This window comes from Eurosta solidaginis, chromosome 2, assembly GCF_040869045.1.
Source record: "Eurosta solidaginis isolate ZX-2024a chromosome 2, ASM4086904v1, whole genome shotgun sequence".
In the NCBI taxonomy this organism is placed as follows: Eukaryota; Metazoa; Arthropoda; class Insecta; order Diptera; family Tephritidae; genus Eurosta; species Eurosta solidaginis.
Window position 1 is genome coordinate 261,246,303 of NC_090320.1, and position 19,541 is coordinate 261,265,843.

Genomic DNA, 19,541 nt, shown 5'->3' on the forward strand with positions numbered 1-19,541 from the left:
TGTAATGCGACTTGCATGTCTATTCTATTCTTGAACTAACTAAACAAAGACTGAAGTTGATAAAGTGTTCCTGCTGTTCATTGGTGGTTTGAAGACAAATGGTGCAAGAAACCTACGAACCGCTGTTCTACTAGTACCTCAGTAAAAACAACAACATTGCTGTTCTCCCAGTAAGAGTGAGGTTTCTTGCGAAGTGGTACCTAATGCCTATTTTGAACTTCTTACTGCAGATCAGAGCAGAAATGCGTGGCCGAAATCCAAACCGAAATCTTGTACCCTTGGCGTGGAAAATATCTACTGGTACGAGGCAAAGTGTAACAGTCTACGCTACACTTAATGACTTCATGCGAAGGTTTGTAAGAGACACCTCCACCTCGATTCCGAGAAAAATGGATTTTTAGTCGGAAAATAAATCGCTTTTTTGTAATTTGCGTTTGTTAGTAGACTGCTGAGAGGCTGCCCCCGTTGTGACATTTTTTAATACACTGCTAGAAGTTTTGCAGGGTTCTGGATATCGTGACAAGGTAGAGTCATGCGAATTAGCTTTCAACCCTTTAGTGCTGCCTGACAAAATTAAAAACCTGATGATTGAACTTGACAGCCAGATGGTATGGAATCTTGTTGTGGAAGATAGGACTAGGAAAGCTGTGGTTTCCTTGAGAGAATTGAGTTCCCACCAATAAAGGGCGATAGTCCGGCGAACTTATTTATTTACTCATGCACCACCCAAACTGAATGTGAGGGTTTGAGTGTTGTTTTTTGCAATGACATCGGTATTAGGAAAAAAATTGGGTGTTTTTGAGCGATCCGCCGATATTAGGGCACATACTACTTGGATAGTCAAGTGACTATAATAGCTCTCAGCCCGTACACAGTGAGATCGAGGACTATGAATGTTGTCCCCCATTAACTCCACTTTCGCTTGTAGAAATCTTCTTTTGACTTTTGATACAAATTAATTGAGTGCCATAACATAAGACCTTGAAACGCTTGTCTCTTGCGCCCTGAACTTCAGTCGAAGGTGATTTTAACGCAAATACCTGTCTTTGTAGACTCAACCCTACGGTGTCAAACACGGATCTACTGCATGATCAATGGCCCAAACTATCAGCTCCATGTTGCCTTCTCTCAACACTTCTTAGCCGAATCATTTGGTACCAAATTGCTTGTAATCGGGCGATCCAATTACAAGTCCTTACCTTGGTAAGATAGGAGTGCATCAAGCTCCAGCCATTTTATGGATAATGGCTTCCGGTTGTTGGTTCTTCTCTACCCACATGCAATTCGCCTGCAACATGTTCTGTGTGTAAAGAGCAGATACATGCTACTGTCCCACAATTTAAATACAAGTAATAGGGGCATTGTGAGCAACCCTTGCTAAGCACCACGGATTTGGAACACAATTTAGGGATGTGACACAACCCTTTAAAGCCTTATGATCCACAACGCACCTTCGCCATGAACTAATATCGACGTAATCTATCAGCGCAAATGTCTTTCCATGAATAACTACTCAGGTGTTCCATAGAATGAGAGCGTGAACAAAACTATCTGTTCTTTGGCAACAGACAGTGATGCTCACAAGTACTTACGACACAAGCACTCGCAAGATACACTTCATTAATCATAATACTAAACCACTTGCACTTTAAGATACATCTCATTAGTCATAGGTACTACGTTCACTCAGTTATACGCTCGTTCGCCGCGAATGACTACCAATGTAATCTATAAGTACAGGGGGCAAATGTACTCAAGATACATCTCATCATTCACAAGTACTAAAACGCAAACCCGATCAGCGTGGGAACTACCCACCCTTACAATTATCCATAATTTTCCACGACGAGGGACCTTGTTGCAACTGAACTACCAGCTAAACGTTTCTCGTTCATTTATGCAACCTTCGACTTTACCAATATGTTTGCTACATTTATCCAACTCCTCTGGAATGTGCATCATATTCCTCATCCTGTTTTCATGCTTTATAATCAACAGTTATACGACCTTTTTAAACAACGTCCACAATTTAGGGATGTAACCAACCTTTTCTTTGACGTTCCGCAGAAGCGTCTTTGAATTACTTGTGTGCAGATCAGCACGCACTCGGGCAGCCCACTCCATATGAGAAGTATATGAGTAAACTTTCTTGCCCACTTCCCACCAAAGAAGACATTATTACTCCGAAGAGAAAACTATATTGTCTGATTCGGCGGCTGAAGCCACAGCATTACTCCGAAGAGAACACTGTCAACTCCAACGAAGAAGCGAACTTCCACGGAGGCGATCCTACGCATTCTGGGTTACCCTTCCAGAATACGATATGAAACCACAGCCCCCGCGATGCTCCCACAAGGCGGACATCCCAGGACAGGAAGGTGAGACCTGAAAATTCAGATCACCGGCTTTATTTCCTGCTCCCGCGGTGACAGTTTTTATAAGGACCATGCTTGGGGTCCCACAGGGTGATAACAGCGTTCTCCCTGCTCAGGATTGGTTAGCCTTATCGTCACTAATAAGATGACATACATTTGTTACGGTTAGGGTGAACTGATAGGTTTGGAGTGTGAAGATCCGAAAATCAAACACAAACCAATTTAACCACCAGTACAATCCCTTTTCGTCACTAAAACGATGACGGCAATTTTGTCAGGGTGGTCTATCCACCCTTTTCGTCACTAAAAATATGACGGAAATTTGCTACCGAGGTGCACTGTCATGCTTGGAGTATGAAAATCCGAGGATCAACATAAACCAATTTAATTAGAAAACCAACATTACACCCGTTTGTGGATTATGGTCGCCTTTTACGACTGGCATGCCTGCTGTGGGCATATTCGACTACCCCTAACCCACAGGGGGATCTGCTTCAGGGCAGGTGGCCCTCGAAATAGCTAAGCAAGCTTCGTTGTGTTTTGAGGTGCTTCTGGAAAGTTTTTGATTCCAACCGCATAATGGAACTGCAAGGGTGTACGAAAGTTCCTAATGCCATGTTAATTGGATTGTTTGTAGATAAATATTCAGTAAAAATCCATGCGTCGTACATCGGTATTTTGAACACTCCTAGCTGTGTAAGCTGTATGGGAATTGAAGAGGTAAAGTCACACAATGGTATATGATCGGTTGTGCAGTTAACTCCACGACACACTTTATAAAGACTGTGAAAGAATCTGAAATTTGACATTGATATATCTCCTAGTCCCATTCCATGTCGCAGTCGCAGTCGCAGTCGCAGTCGCAGTCGCAGTCGCAGTCGCAGTCGCAGTCCCAGTCCCAGTCCCAGTCCCAGTCCCAGTCCCAGTCCCAGTCCCAGTCCCACTCCAGTCCCAGTCCCAGTCCCAGTCCCAGTCCCAGTACCAGTCCCAGCCCAGCCCCAGTCCCAATCCCAATCCTTGCAGCTAACCCCACTACTCAGTTTAACAATAGTGTGAAATAATCTGTAATTTGATAATGATATACCTCCTAGTCTCATTCCCAGTCCCAGTCCCAGTCCCAGTCCCAGTCCCAGCCCCAGTCCCAGTCCCAGTCCCAATCCCAGTCCCAGTCCCAGTCCCAGTCCCAGTCCCAGTCCCAGTCCCAGTCCCAGTCCTAGTCCCAATCCCAATCACAATCCTTATTGCTGTGAGTTTATGTTTCCCTTACCTCTAAGTTAAAATATGCTGTGAATTCACTTACAATATATGTATAGTGCGAATTTGGCTCTAGCACTCTAAGCGCTATTGTCGTTTAAAATTTCTGCTCGAAACTGTTTCTATTTAGGTTATTGAAAAGTATGCCGACTCTGTAAGTAATTGCCTATCGCCTATCTCTTGCTAAATAATAAAAAGTATTTTCAATTTTATAATTCAAAATTTGTTTATTTCCTTTTATTGGTTATAGGATTTAAAGCCGAAAGCAAATTTGATTAGCAAACTTCAACCCAAGTACCCGTAACCATTGATAAGCTATTTACATTTTCTAAGTATAAACATTGGAATAAATTCTGGTCTCTAAGCTGATTATGTTTGCGGCATCCTTGTCGCTAGCCAAGAGCTGGAATATTGAATTATCTTGTTTATTTTGTTATATGGTCGTATTATTAAAACATTTTTTTGTTTGTTTCGTTTTGACTTATTTATGTCAACCCTCCTTTAGATTTAGAAGGTTGATGATAGAAGTAAATTTTACTTTTGGAAGTTTTTTTTGCGTGGAAGCTATGATTAAAAGCTACTGAAATAAAATTTTGATTTTTGTTATCAAGAAATATTTATGCGCAGCGGAATATTTTCACAAGAGCGCTAAATTTCGCGTTGTCTTTTTAAAGTATGATAAAGCTTTTAATACATAATTTGTATAGAGAACGAGTGGTGAGATATTATTTTAGTCTAACTTTTTGCAGCTAAATTCACAATATAAATCAATCATAGAAAAGGAGACGGACCTGCTTGGTTCCTCAAAATGTGAAAAGTTCAACAAAATGTGGACCAACACATAAGAGGGAAATCTCTGGTGTTCTGCTGGCATAGCCCGGTACACAATTTTACAATGCAATGTTTTTTCTTTGCTGCACCAATATAGGGAACATTCACGCAAAGGACGGTTTCGCACTCTAGGTTTAATCACTAACTCTGAACTGATGTCAATCGGAAGCACAACGTGACAGTTGGCAGCCAATTGTATGCTAATAGAGCTTATGTTATGTAATCTGCATTTAAATTAATCAATGAAAGGGAGTGATTGCCTCAAAACCAACCAGGGATGAGCCAGTGGAAAACAATTTCAATCAATCAATCAATTTAATCGTACATGCACAAAGGCAGATTTTGATAAAAACACAAGTAAACAAGTAAGGACTGTTTGGAAGACTTCATACCTTTCATGAATGGGGCTGAACAACAATCTTATCTCATTCGTAATATCCAAATAGTCGGGTGTATAAGATATGAAATATATTCAGATTTTAGATTTATATTTTAGATTTAGATTTATTCATTCATTCTTTTCTTACAATGTAACATTTCAACTTAAAATTAACATCATTTAGATTAATATGTAAGAAAAAAAGGTAAAGCATTCTGTAAAATATAATATAATAGTGTGGAATGCAAATAGAATACAAAACTAGTGTGTGGGGTGAAAATGGCACATAGATATGCGATTATAATATAAATATGTAATATTCAATATTTACAGATCCAAAGTCAAATTAAATACTAGGGTCCAGCAAAACTTTGATATCGTTATGTGATAGCTCGAGTAGATACGAGTTTACATTTTTTAAAAACTTGTGCAAATTTCTTATGAGACGTATATTGGCAGGCAGGGCATTGAAAAGCTTACAAGAGACGATTGTGAAAAAGTTACTGTAATGAGTTGTACGATATGCAGGAATGACAACTAGGCCGTGGGTGTTTGCCCTCAGGCTATAAATATCCGAAGCTAGGCTATGTAAATAACCGCATCGAATGAAAAATATTTTTAATGTCTTATAGTAATACATGTGTTTTATCGGCAGAATTCCAAGTTTTGTAAAAAGCTCCATGGAGTGATGAAATCGGTTAACATTGCAGATTTTTCGGATGACGTATTTCTGACTAACTAGAAGGGGCTGAATTTTATTAAACGATGTCCCACCCCAACAACTTATGCCATACTGAAGTTTGGAGTGGATTAGCGCATAATACAGAATCTTGAGGGTTGCATTTGTACAAGTGTTTCTAAGATTATAAAATTGTCGAATCGTACATCGCAAATAGGTTTTTAAACGCGAAATGTGTGAAGACCAGTTAAGACTTTGATCAAGAGACACACCCAAATATTGAAACTCCTTAACTTTTTCAATTGTAAAGCAGGAATCGCTACAATGAGCATTGTAATTGAAAGAACTCATTGGACAAGATAAGCCATGTAGGGAAAAATACGTGCAATTAGTAGAATGGAAAACAATATCTCCGTCAGGCATATCTCTCGCATGTAGATTAAAAAACATCATCTGTGTTTTTTACTTACAACAAGCTTATGCTTAGCAAACCACGCTCTTAGCAAATACACATCATGGTTGATACCTGCCAGCAAGTCTAAAAAGTTCGTTGAGCCGTATGCAATCGCGAGGTCATCCGCGAAGGCATTTACTTTTCCGTAGAAAGGTAATGAAACAAGTAAGGAAGGTTAAGTTCGGGTGTAACCGAACATTACATAATCAGTTGAGAGCTATGGTGACAACATAAGGGAAAATAACCAAGTAGGAAAATGAACGGAGGGAAACCGTGGAATGTGTTTGTATGACATGTGTATCAAATGAAAGACGTTAAAGAATATTTTATGAGGGAGTGGGCCATAGTTATATAGATGGACGCCATTTAGGGATATCGCCATAAAGGTGGATCAGGTTTGACTCTAGAATTTGTTTGTACAATATGGGTATCAAAAAAAAAAAAAACGGTGCTAATGAGTATTTTAAAAGGGAGTGATCCTTAGTTCCATAGGTGGACGCCGTTTCGAGATATCGCCATAAAGGTGGTCCAGGTGACCCTAGAATTTGTTTGTACGATATGGGTATCAAATTAAAGGTATTAATGAGGGTTTTAAATGGGAGTGGTGGTAGTTGTATAGGTGGTCGCTTTTTCGAGATATCGCCATAGAGGTGGACCAGGGGTGAATCTAGAATGCGTTTGTACAATATGGGTATCAAACGAAAGGTGTTAATGAGTATTTTAAAAGGGAGTCGGCCTTAGTTATATAGGTGGACGCCGTTTCGAAATATCGCCATAAAGGTGGACCAGGGGTGACTCTAGGATGTGTTTGTTAGATATGGGTATCAAATTAAAGGTATTAATGAGGGTTTTAAAAGGGAGTGGTGGTAGTTGTATAGGTGGTCGCCTTTTCGAGATATCGCCATAAAGGTGGAACTGGGGTGACTCTAGAATACATTTGTACAATATGGGTATCCAACGAAAGGTGTTAATGAGTATTTTAAAAGGGAGTGGGCCTTAGTTCTATAGGTGGACGCCTTTTCGAGATATCGCCATAAAGGTGGACCAGGGGTGACTCTAGAATATGTTTGTACGATATTGGTATCAAACTAAAGATATTAATGAGAGTTTTAAAAGGGAGTGGTGGTAGTTGTATATGTGAAGGCATTTTCCAGATATCGACCAAAATGTGGACCAGGGTGACCCAGAACATCATCTGTTGGATACCGCTAATTTATTTATATATGTAATACCTGCCAAGATTTTAAGGGTTTTTTATTTCGCCCTGCAGAACTTTTTCATTTTCTTCTACTTAATATGGTAGGTGTCACAACCATTTTATAAAGTTTTTTCTAAAGTTATATTTCGCGTCAATAAAACAATCCAATTACCTTACCATATTTCATCCCTTTTTTCGTATTTGGTATAGAATTATGGCATTTTTTTCATTTTTCGTAATTTTCGATATCGAAAAAGTGGGCGTGGTCATAGTCGGATTTCATTCATTTTTCATACCAAGATAAAGTGAGTTCAGATAAGTACGTGAACTGAGTTTAGTAAAGATATATCGATTTTTGCTCAAGTTATCGTGTTAACGGCCATGCGGAAGGACAGACGGACGACTGTGTATAAAAACTGGGCGTGACATCAACCGATTTCGCCCATTTTCACAGAAAACAGTTAACGCCATAAAATCTATGCGCCTACCAAATTTCAAAAGGATTGGTTAATTTTTGTTCGACTTATGGCGTTAAAAGTATCCTAGACAAATTAAATGAAAAAGGGCGGAGCCACGCCCATTTTTAAATTTCTTTCATTTTTGTATTTTGTTGCACCATATCATTACTGGAGTTGAATCTTGACATAATTTACTTATATACTGTAAAGATATTAAATTTTTTGTTAAAATTTTACTTTAAAAAATTTTTTTTTTAAAAGTGGGCGTGGTCCTTCTCCGATTTTGCTAATTTTTATTAAGCGTACATATAGTAATAAGAGTAACGTTCCTGCCAAATTTCATCATGATATCTTCAACGGCTGCCAAATTACAGCTTGCAAAAGTTTTAAATTACCTTCTTTTAAAAGTGGGCGGTGCCACGCCCATTGTCCAAAATTTTACTAATTTTCTATTTTGCGTCATAAGTTCAACTCATCTACCAAGTTTCGTCGCTTTATCGGTCATTTGTAATGAATTATCGCACTTTTTCGGTTTTTCGAAATTTTCGATATCGAAAAAGTGGGCGTGGTTATAGTCCGATACCGTTCATTTTAAATAGCGATCTGAGATGAGTGCTCAGGAACCTACGTACCAAATTTCATCAAGATACCTCAAAATTTACTCAAGTTATCGTGTTAACGGACGGACGGACGGACATGGCTCAATCAAATTTTTTTTCGATCCTGATTATTTTGATATATGGAAGTCTATATCTATCTCGATTCCTTTATATATGTACAACCAACCGTTATCCAATCAAACTTAATATACTCTGTGAGCTCTGCTCAACTGAGTATAAAAATTGAGTTCAAGTAAACTAAAAACAATATTGGGCCTAATACAGACCCTTGTGGTACTACCATGTTAATTGAGACTGAATTACTTAAACAATCATTGACTCTTACCCTCTGAACTCTTCCTGTTAAGTAGGAACTAAACCAATTATGAATAAATCCACGAAAACCAGCGCAATGCAATTTATCTAGCAAGATTTTATGATCTACCATATCAAAAGCCTTGGTAATATCCACAAATAAGCCAGCGCAATTCTTTTTGTTATCTAAGTTGGCATTTATAAGGGAACAAAAGTTAAGTAAAGCATCTTCAGTAGACCTTCCTGATCTAAAACCGAACTGCATTGAGCTAAAAAAGTTTGTATTTTCCAGGAACGAAAGAATCCTATTTTTAATCAGTTTCTCAAAAACCTTTGAAATAGAGGACAGCAAAGAGATAGGTCTATACTTGTTTTTGTCTTTTTTGTTGCCTTTCTTAAAAAGTGGAATGACAATAGCACATTTCAAGTCGGACGGAAAAGTTCCAGGATATCAATCAAAATAAAAGCCACATTTTTTAAAATCTGGTTTGATATACCATCATAGCCACATGATCTTGAGTTATTCAAGCAACTACTGTTCGTACTTGACTCAATAAACTCCAACTCAAGGTATTTGCATGAAGATATCATTGCATAAGTATGCTCAATAGAAGAAAAGTGTTCGTTGAAAAGATTTGCTACCTCCATAGAGTTAGTAATTACCTCATCACAATTTGATAGGGCAATTGGCGTGTCTTTTGTCCTACTATTCCTGTTTAACATACTGTTAATAACATCCCATTCTTTCTTTGAGTTACCCTGAGAAGCAATAAACTTATTGCGATAAAAATTATCACGTTGCAAGCGAACTTCTTTTTTCACGGTATTACACAAGACAGCATAGCGTCTACGAAGTTTGTGATTTTAGGCATGCTTACTACACTTTCTCGCAAGTTTATTTTTTAGTCTTATCTTAGAAATGAGTGACCCGCTAATCCACGGTTTTAGACTTTTAACCGATTTACGGGGCTTAAGCGTATAGGTTGCAGCTACGATATGATTTTGAAAGATGTTTGAAAAGTTGCTGTACGCCATGGATACATTAGTCTCATTAAAAACTTCTCTCCAGGACTCAAATAAAAGACTTTCCTTCAGAAGGCTTAAATTGATTCTAATTTTATTCGTAATCGCCTTTTTGTTTAAAACACCCTCCTCAGAAACTTTGTTAATAATCAAGCCAGTCATTTTGTGATCCGTAATATTGAGGTCAAAGTTAAGACTATTAAATGAATGGGTATTAGAATTGGATCGACAAAATACATGGTCAAGACAAGTAACAGAGACATAACGCGTTGGCTCATTCAAGTACGACACAAAACCATTACTAGCCAAAATAATTTTATAATTATCAGCTGCAGAGCTCTGCTCCAAAATATCTAAATTAAAATCACCTAAAATAGTAAGATTAGCCGATCTTTCACTCTCCAGGAGAAGTGAAAATTCTTCCATAAAGGGATGAATGCAAACGGAATGTAATCTGTAGACACATATAAAACTAAAGACCTTACCAGAGATACTTAACGTCAGCTTCAATACATCCTCGTCAAGTGATAGCAGAAATATTCAAAATCATACGTACTACGGACGAATACTCCCACTCCACCTGCAGGATACTGCTCGTTAGTATTTGCAACAAACTTATAATTGGGAATATTGAAATCTTGTATTTCGTGTGCATATATCCAGATTTCAGACACAAAAATAATATCTAGATAATTTTTAAATAATTCGATATTACAAAGTAGTAAATCAAAATTTTGCTGGAGACTGCGAATATTTTGATGTACGATAACGAAGGAGTTGTTAAGCTTAGATAAAATATCGAAATCGTTAATGGGACTAATATTGACGTTGTTGTATGTTTCAAAGAGATTATAAACATTCATAATTATTAATATATATAAGATAAATAATAAATCAAAGTTAAGTTGAATTAAGTTACTTTCAAAAAATCATCTAAAGTTCTTAAAACAACAACACTGTCGTTATCGTCCTTTTTAATAAGAATCTTATTATTAGTAACCCAAACATACTTATAGTTTTTATTTTTTGTGTGCTTTTTCGCAGCTACAAGCAAAGCTGCGTTGTATGCTGTTAAGCTTGCGTTTATGTAGATATTCCCCTTTTTGTCATCTCCAAAAAGTTCACCCGTTAATTTGCCCTTAGACTTCCTTTTCATTTTTATTACTTTTTCCTTCAGCTCAGTGGAAGCAAAATGCACGCGAATGACATTTGTTTTATGAGCCCTTTGTTTATGCTTCTGTTTTTTCATATAGCATTTCATTATTTGATCGGGAGAGACTGATATGCCCAAAGCTGAGTTTAAAACTCGATGTGTACATTCTCTCATGTTTTCATCGCTAAGCTCTGGCACTCCAACAATATCGACAGCGCACACTAGCAATTGTTGCTCTCTCCAATTAACCATACCTCTAAGTCTGTTTACTTTTTTACTCAGTTTTGCATTTTCTTCTTTCAGCTGCTTCACAGTGCTGAAAAAGTCAGCATTGAATTTTTTCAAGCTTAATATTTCCTCATACCACAACTGCAATGTAATTTCTTTAGAGAATGCACCGTTCTCAGAAATTTTATTCTCATGCACTTGTTGTGTACTTTGAACCCGATCTGTTGAGCTGATAGTGAAATTGTTATTATTATTGTTTCTGTTGATGTTGTTTACAGACTTTTGGGTAAGTTGTTTTTGGTTATTTCCACTGGCTGTGCTGCAATTTTAGGATTAGTATCTGCAGCTGCGGCTACTGGTAATGGCTGTAGATACAGGGATATACGACGGGTGAGATGTTTGATATTATTGGATTTCATGTAGTCCAAGTCTTCCGGGTTTATTTTTGCACATAAGGCATGAAAAAAGGCGCTACATCAGCGCGGTCTACCTTGTCGTTACAAGTTGCACAATTCATATTTTTTTTTGTTTTTGTTGCTTTAGATTTTTATTATATTTTAATTTAATTTGGTTTTACTTAGCGCGCACCCCACAACACAAAGCAAAACACGTCCACTCCACTTGAGTGTCAACTTGGATATAGTGAACAGATGTACATACCTAAGCGATTTTTGATATAAATAAAAAATAAAAAATAGGTAGGTACTTTGTGTGAGAATGGAAACAATATATGGCGCCACTGTTATAACCATTCAGCCATCACAGCGGTTTTTTGCTTGTCTTCATTAATCCTACTTCTATTCTGGTTCGTGCCAATTGATATTCACAACACTGCGACATCTGTTGCATTTTTTTCAATTAAGAAAAAAATTTATCATAACAATAATAATGATAAACAAGTAAAAACGGGACTGTCTTCGGCTGTGCCGAAGACTTCATACCTTTCATGAATGGGGCTGAACAATAATCTTATCCCGCTCGTAATCTCCGAATAATCGGATGTATAAGATAAGAAATATATAGTGAACAGATCTACATACCTTAACGATTTTTAAGATAAATATAAAATAAATAATATACCATTTCATTTTCATGAAAGGTATAAAAACAGGTAGGTAATTTGTGTGAGGATGCAAAGTTTCAGGTTTTTTGTGGTCTGCGTGTAAAAACTATGACTACGAATCACGTATTTCAACAATATATGACGTAAACGTAACTATTTGATGAAATTTGATGAATTTTGAAGCTTCTAGCCGTTAAAAAGGGCAGAAATTACAGGTTATATGGGGTATATACTATATATGCAACCGATCTCTATGATTTTTTCACACAACAGTATATGCCACATACATAAGCATTTGGTGAAATTGGAAGGTTATAGCTGTTAAAATGGGGCACAAATTACGAAAAGTTTCTCATCTGAACAATCGGTTCTATGGTATACATACCATATATACGATCGATCTGTAAATTTTTTTCAGACAATAATGATTTCCCTATGAGTAAGAATTTGGTGAAATTTGAAGGCTCTAGCTGACAAAAATCTTCTTTGAAAAATCGGTTGTACGGGGGATATATGCTAACCGATCCGGCCTGTTCCGACAAATGTCTAATCGGACTTCTAAATATACCGGGTCACCAAATTTTATCAAGATATCTTCAAAAATTGAGGGACTAGTTTACATACAAACAGACAGACGGACATGGCTAAATCAACTCAGGTATTCATCCTGATCATTTCGGTATATTTATTGGTGGGTCTATCTATTTTCCTTTAAGGACTTACAATTTTGAGATTCGTGGCAAAGTTAATATACCATTTCATTTTCATGAAAGGCATAAAAATATCGGAGTACACGGAATATTTCGATAATCTCGCGAGAAGCTGAGACTCGCGGGAAATTTTTTCTGGAAAACACTATCGAGGGTTTTGTAAGCTCTATTACGAACTGCAAAACTTTTCGAGCTACCTGTTGTAACTCTCGCAGTGATTTCAACCGACAGTTTCAACATGATGATGCCCTACGATGCCAATTACTCTCGGGTCTCGAAATTCTCGCTTTTGTTCAAGAAGACGTCGTATGCTCTAGTTAGCAATAACTTTGAGATGTGGCTCACGAAAATTGTATAAGGCCCTTATTATAAACTATGTGAAGCAACATTTGTACAGCAAAAGTGCGCTTATTATTTTCAGAGAGATGTGACACACGGTTCCAATAGTACATATCCATTGATTGTTACTATGTTACGCCTAAAATCACACCACAAATATAATCGTCAACATTTCATCGATTTAAAGCACGTTTTACTTCACAGGCAATTCATAATTGTCTGCAGCTAAACGCGCAAAATGTTTAACCTTTAAATTAGTCTCCCTAGTTGAGTCAGCGACAGAAAAAGCCTTGGTGCTCCATGTATTGCCCGCTTTGATCCTTCTCCTAGCTCACTTTGGGTATGTTGTTACTATAACTGACGTAATAAAAAATGTATCGTAATCTCGAATTCCCAAAATTACATTTTTTTTCATTAAAGCCTGCATGGGGAGGGATGTGTCCGTCTAAGAAAAAGAGTACTAACAGATTCTCTAAGTCAATTTCTAGACGACTAAGTTTCAAAAAGTAATGCAAATTTAAGGTGCTATTTACCTTCGATGAGATTATGGCCGAGCTTGCCTTCTGAATGGCTGGACGGGACTTACATGTTTTAAGCTGACTCTGAACGAAATCTTCAAATGTTCGCCTTATCTCTGGTACCGCTACCTACGACACTGAAGGAAATCACTCAAACTTTGAAGTTCCTGATCAGCGGGAGCTGCTATCTTCACCATGCCTCCGCCTAACTGTTCTCTGACTATTTGGTCCTTCGACTGCACGGCATCTACTCATCATTTCTATAAGCGGAAGCCATCCTTCAAATGATTTCATTTTAAATTCTTGCTTTCACCAACACAGATTTATCCATTCCCAGTTAAACCGATAATTATGGACCTTTTGTAGTAGAAGCTGCGAAAACTTATTGTAAATACACGAAAATGCACAAAAAAGGCCGACTTTTGCCTTGAACTTAACTGACAGTTAGTTAGCATAGAGAAAAGGAGAATTTCGATGACTTATAGATAATTGACTAATTGAAGACGGTGAAACGGAAATGGCTAGCTTAACAAACATGTTGGAAGTTCTAGTTTCGCTTGTAGAAGAAGCAAAAAGGGAACTTTTTCGATTAAATGGCAAGACGTAGTATTTGTAGTCACCAAAGAGCGAATTGACGCAATCACGCCAAGACAGCAGCACAACATTGACGTTGAATGTAAACTCGAAGCTGTAAAAGACTTCGTCTTTAAAGAAACTAGCGCAAAGGGCATAGCTTCGAAATCAAACGGAAAATGAATCGTAATAACATGTACTTGTTTGGACTGAGTAGACAACTGAAAAAGCAAACTCTCTCTCTCGACATGTATTGTTTATGGAGGGTGGCATGCTCATAAGCATCGCTTCTGCCTATCATTAGCAGCAAGTAAATATTTCGCAACGTCAATGCTTATCACATACATACATACATTTTGGAGCAGCTAACAATAAAACCAACCCACACAGTAAACTTATTTAAATATTTTTATGTTATCTCTTCTTTAATGTTTGCAGAAATTTTGATACTTAAAATGTCCAAAATTGATGAACGGTTGGCTTCACAGCGCCTACCATAGGCGTAGCCAGGCTCGAAAAAGGGTAGCTTCTCAATTTATACACCTAACTAAATGAAGGATAACACAGTCCGGCAAAATTTTAAATAGTCCAGATACAGGTATGAGCTTATTTTCTTCGAAAGATCTTCGGTTCACAAAATATGGTCAGGTGTTTCTGTTTGCTCTTATTTTATGAGATATTCTTGGATAGAGGTACGTTTTCCGGCTGCACTCAATACGTAATTTTGCCACGAAAACTCTTTCTCATTAAAAATCTACAAATACTTATTGAAAGCCCAAGGATTTCGCTCTTAATTTGTTCCGCTATGGATTTACTTGTGATATATATGTTTCTATCTCTGGTTTCTGCTGCAACTAAAAGCAATATATGTAGCATAGTTTCAGGCAGACTTTTCTGCTTAACGTTTGGAGTTGTGTAGCATTTGGTAGAGCTATCCAAAATATTCGAATAATTCGATTAATTGAATAATCGAATATTCGATTTTAGATGTTTGTACGTTTAATTATCGAATTTCACTTTTCGAATAGTTGATTTATGCAGATTATTCGAATACTCGCATCTCAACGATCGGAAAATATCAGTTCTGCTAACCGTTAAATCTTTCTAGAAATAGGACTAAGACAATTATATAATAACGAAAATAGTGGCACGGCAACGCGGGCACTTCAGTGAATATAGTCATATATGCAGCATTACAACAGTAACGTTTTGTAATAGACAACATTACTCCGACCTCATATATCTTGTGATCAAAGAAGCCTTAAATGCTGTAGGTGCGAAAAAATAAGTAATTTAGGCAAAATGTTAAAGCCGTTTGATTAAGCAGTTGCTTAAGTACCCTGAAATATTAACACAAACTGTGACGCTGTTGAAATAGTCCCCAATATCATTATAAAATCTCCACAAAATGTTCAGACGAGCCACGAAATAGTCTCCAAAGTCATCCCGAAGTTACCCCGAAGTGATCTCTAAATGACCTCAAGAGAATCCTGAAATGGCTGCCAAGCTCATCAAGGAATGAACAAAAATTGACCCCGAAACAACCCCGTAAGAACCACGACAAAATTCCCCAAACGATCCATACATAGCCCCAAATTATTCCCGAAATAACCGCAAATTAGTCATTGAAACCATCGCGAAATTACTCCGAAGTGATCCTTTAATGATCCCGGGAGAATACCGAATAGTCCCCAAGATCAACGGGGAATTACCATTAAACGACGTCGAAATGGTGCTGGAAGAACCAAGAAATAGTCCCCAAATGATCTCGACTGTCTCTACAACCATCCCAATATGAACCTGAATGGCTCCTGAAACCACCCAAAATGACAACCAAATAGTCCTTAAAACTTTCTGCGAGTGACCGAAATAATCCCGAAATTACGACGGAAGGCAATGCCCTACCTATCTTATCGCCCTGCTACGAAAATAATATAGATCAGAGTTATTAATTTGCTATCTGCTGCGCTCTAAATCACGACATAGTTCATAGCATCGCCTGAGCATTACTATCAGTTTTTGTGCAATTGCTCTACTCAATAATCTATTTATATTCAGAGCCGAAGCAGTAGCAGACAATATTTTTCGTTGCTACTGCTGCTCTGGAGAAGCAAACACACAGCACACAGATTGGTTTAACATGGCAGACATTGAGTTTTTATGCTTAATATTGTAACGAATTTCGGAAAATTCTAATTATTATGCAACTTCTGTTAACTTTCGAATCGCTGAACTGAATAAATAACTCCAATATTCAGTATAGCAGTATCACATTTATTTACAATTTTACTGTAGTAGTACAATACTCGCGTACTTCACTAATAGGTGGTAAAATCATCATCAATTACTAATCGATCATCGCTTTCACCGCGCTGCTTTTATACTCTCAGTTAGCCTCTTCACGAACATGCCTTCCGGAACAGTTGTATTTCATACTTGGTTATTTAGCTATATACATGTATAGCTGTAGTTTATGTTTTTCTTCTAGCTAAATGCATGAGTATGTGTGAGTAACAGCTTCTCCTCTTAACTGATAATAACGTGATGTGTGATTGTTTCTTCGCTTTTATCTGCTGACTTCATATATGTATGTGAAATAATCTCTTCGCTTGAAGCTGCTGGTTATATGTGTTGCCTTCTATTCTTCGTTGTATTCTATGTATGAGTGTAAATGGCTTATACTATGTTCAAACAGAAAAATAAATTGAGGAAATTTCGATTTAAATTGAGTGTTGTTCATACAACTCAATTTAGCTTACACAGTAGTAATTTGATAGCTGGCTGGCTCTTCTCTACAGCAACAACATACCTTTGTTCAGACTGTGAGAATGTGTGAGTTGATACTAAGCGAATGGAATGGAATGAAAACATAAACTTTGGAATTTTTGTGTGTTGTAAGAGAATGTGTTCAATGTTTTGGTTTCATTTTGAGTTTGCCATCTTCTTTTGACAATCCCTACCCCATTGAAATGAAAAAAAAAAATAAAATCAGCTGATGAGATGAGCCAACCATATATTTGAGCCATGCGTAACTGACGTTTAAATCTACGCAATAAACACACTTTACAAGGTAGCATTTGCAGTTTGAAACAATTTATTACGCAATTTTTTTTAAAATTGTAAATTTATTATTTCAATTTATTATATGATAAATTGCGTAATAAATTGTCCAAATGGTATAAATTGCCTATTTGGTGTGTGTTTGTACATAGTATTACTGTCGCTGTGTTTATTTACTAACAGCGTAATGATGTTAGAAATGCTAATATCTGCAACTGTTTAAGCCGGCTCCATCCCCATTAGACGGCGGCAATTCCTATGCGCAGCCGTGCGCGGCGAATGGAAAGGTGCCAACGAACACCCACCACTGCCATCGGCGAGGAACAATATTCCATTCGCTAGTCAAGCATTATCAATCGGCAACCGCGGACGCGTCTTCTGATATATACGTTTATTTTGAGTTTACCTCTTGTATATAATTTTAAAAGTTAATATCGTGAAGTTGTGAAGAGCGAATATCTAATTTCAATATTTATGAAAACTAAAAGGATAAACCTTAATTATTAAATAATATTAAAGAAATTTATAACGTTTTAAGAAAAACCCCAACAGCTTTTTATTTAGCGAAGTGAAGAGTGTAGCGAAGGAAGACCCGGTGAATTTGTTCAGCAACGAAATGTATATTTCAGCATTCGAATTATCGTTAAGCAGCGATTGTTCGAGTAATCGACAACGAACAATTATTCGAATAATCGATTACGTATGATTAATCCGTTTTAACAAATCGAATTCTGAAATTCGAATGTAAGATTATTCGAATAATTCGAGTATTCGAATAATTGTATGGAGAATATTACACTTTAAAGAGCTTTAAATAGTTTGAAAGAAAATTTTCAAAAACTAAAAGTGGTTTTGTAATGGAAAGAAGTACTCGAGACAAAAAATAATAGTGAACATACCAAAATAACCCGTTTTTGCCACTTTAAGGTATACATATTTAAAAACCAGAACCAAACAAAATCGGTTACTGCATTTAGATTCAGCATATTTCACAAAAAAATTACTAATTTCTGAGTCTAAACTTTGCCGATCTGTTTTATTTTTAAGAGCCCTATCTGAAATGCTTTTCTCTTCCCTGCCTACGCCTATGACACTTATTACCATTAAACAATTTGGTGAATTTCATTGTAATGACAAAGTAAAATATCGTCGACGCGGCGACTAAACCTGCTAACTCCTCATAAGAAAATTTTGCAGTAAAGCGAAAGAACTCAATTTAATGAAAATGTTGAAAATATATGTGACCCGGCCTATGAAAAGGTGGCTTATGACTAAAAAAAAATAAAACTACTAAGAAACTGAAGAAATGCATTGTTTATCTTTAACAGCTGTTTCTCGCAATTTCTTTTTTGAGTCATAAGCCACCTTTTCATAGGCCGGGTCACATATGAAGTTAGCAGCTTTTAATAATTTGGTTGGAGTAAACATGCTTTATTTTTGGTAATTCTTAGCGAGTCTGGATACGATTTTCTCTTACTACTATGTGCAGAAATCGTCCCCCATTTCGGTATCAAAAAGTCGCTTTGAGTGAAAAGTGAAGTTAGCAGCTTTTACCGTGGTGTCGACGATATATTAAGTGGGTGTTAAATACTGTGAGTGTAAAATACTACTTAGCTATTTATCTTAGTCACTGAAGCGAAAGTGTCGTTTATCAAACACAAATACGACCGTAATTACATTTTTATTGCCTTAAGTGGGTAGACAAGACACATTTTCAATGTCGAAAATTGATAATTTCTTCCTAAGAATATGAATACTTATAGCTTTTAATTTGCATTATTCCATTGATACATAAATTGTATGGGTTTATATTTGGTAAAAAATGTATGTGTATAATATTTTGTTTCAACACCAATATAAATTATTTAATTTCATATAAGTAAATACGTTCATTTTAAATGGCATTCACATTACAGCTGAAAATGTTTAGTTTCGATAGTATTGACGTTAATCTCAGTAAACTAAATTATAGTTTTCGTATTAAATTATGTCTATTACGAGTTGTGGAACAGTATTCAAGGCTAACATACAGAGCTGCTCAACCCCTATACACTTATGGCACTTTTGTTTTTATTTTGCCCTGAAGAATAGTCACAGATACGAACTCACATTTTGAAAGAAAAAAAAAAAACAATTCTAACAGTCCCACATGCCTTCACATATGAATTCAATTCATACGAAAGTGCATGAATTTCATATGAAAGTGCAAAGAAAAAGCACTTCCATATGAAGCCAAGGCACTTGGGTATGATATTCAAATTTTACACTAACAAATTGAGAACAAACAATTTTTCCAACATATTGTGGCACTGAGAAAAATTTTAATTCAAAA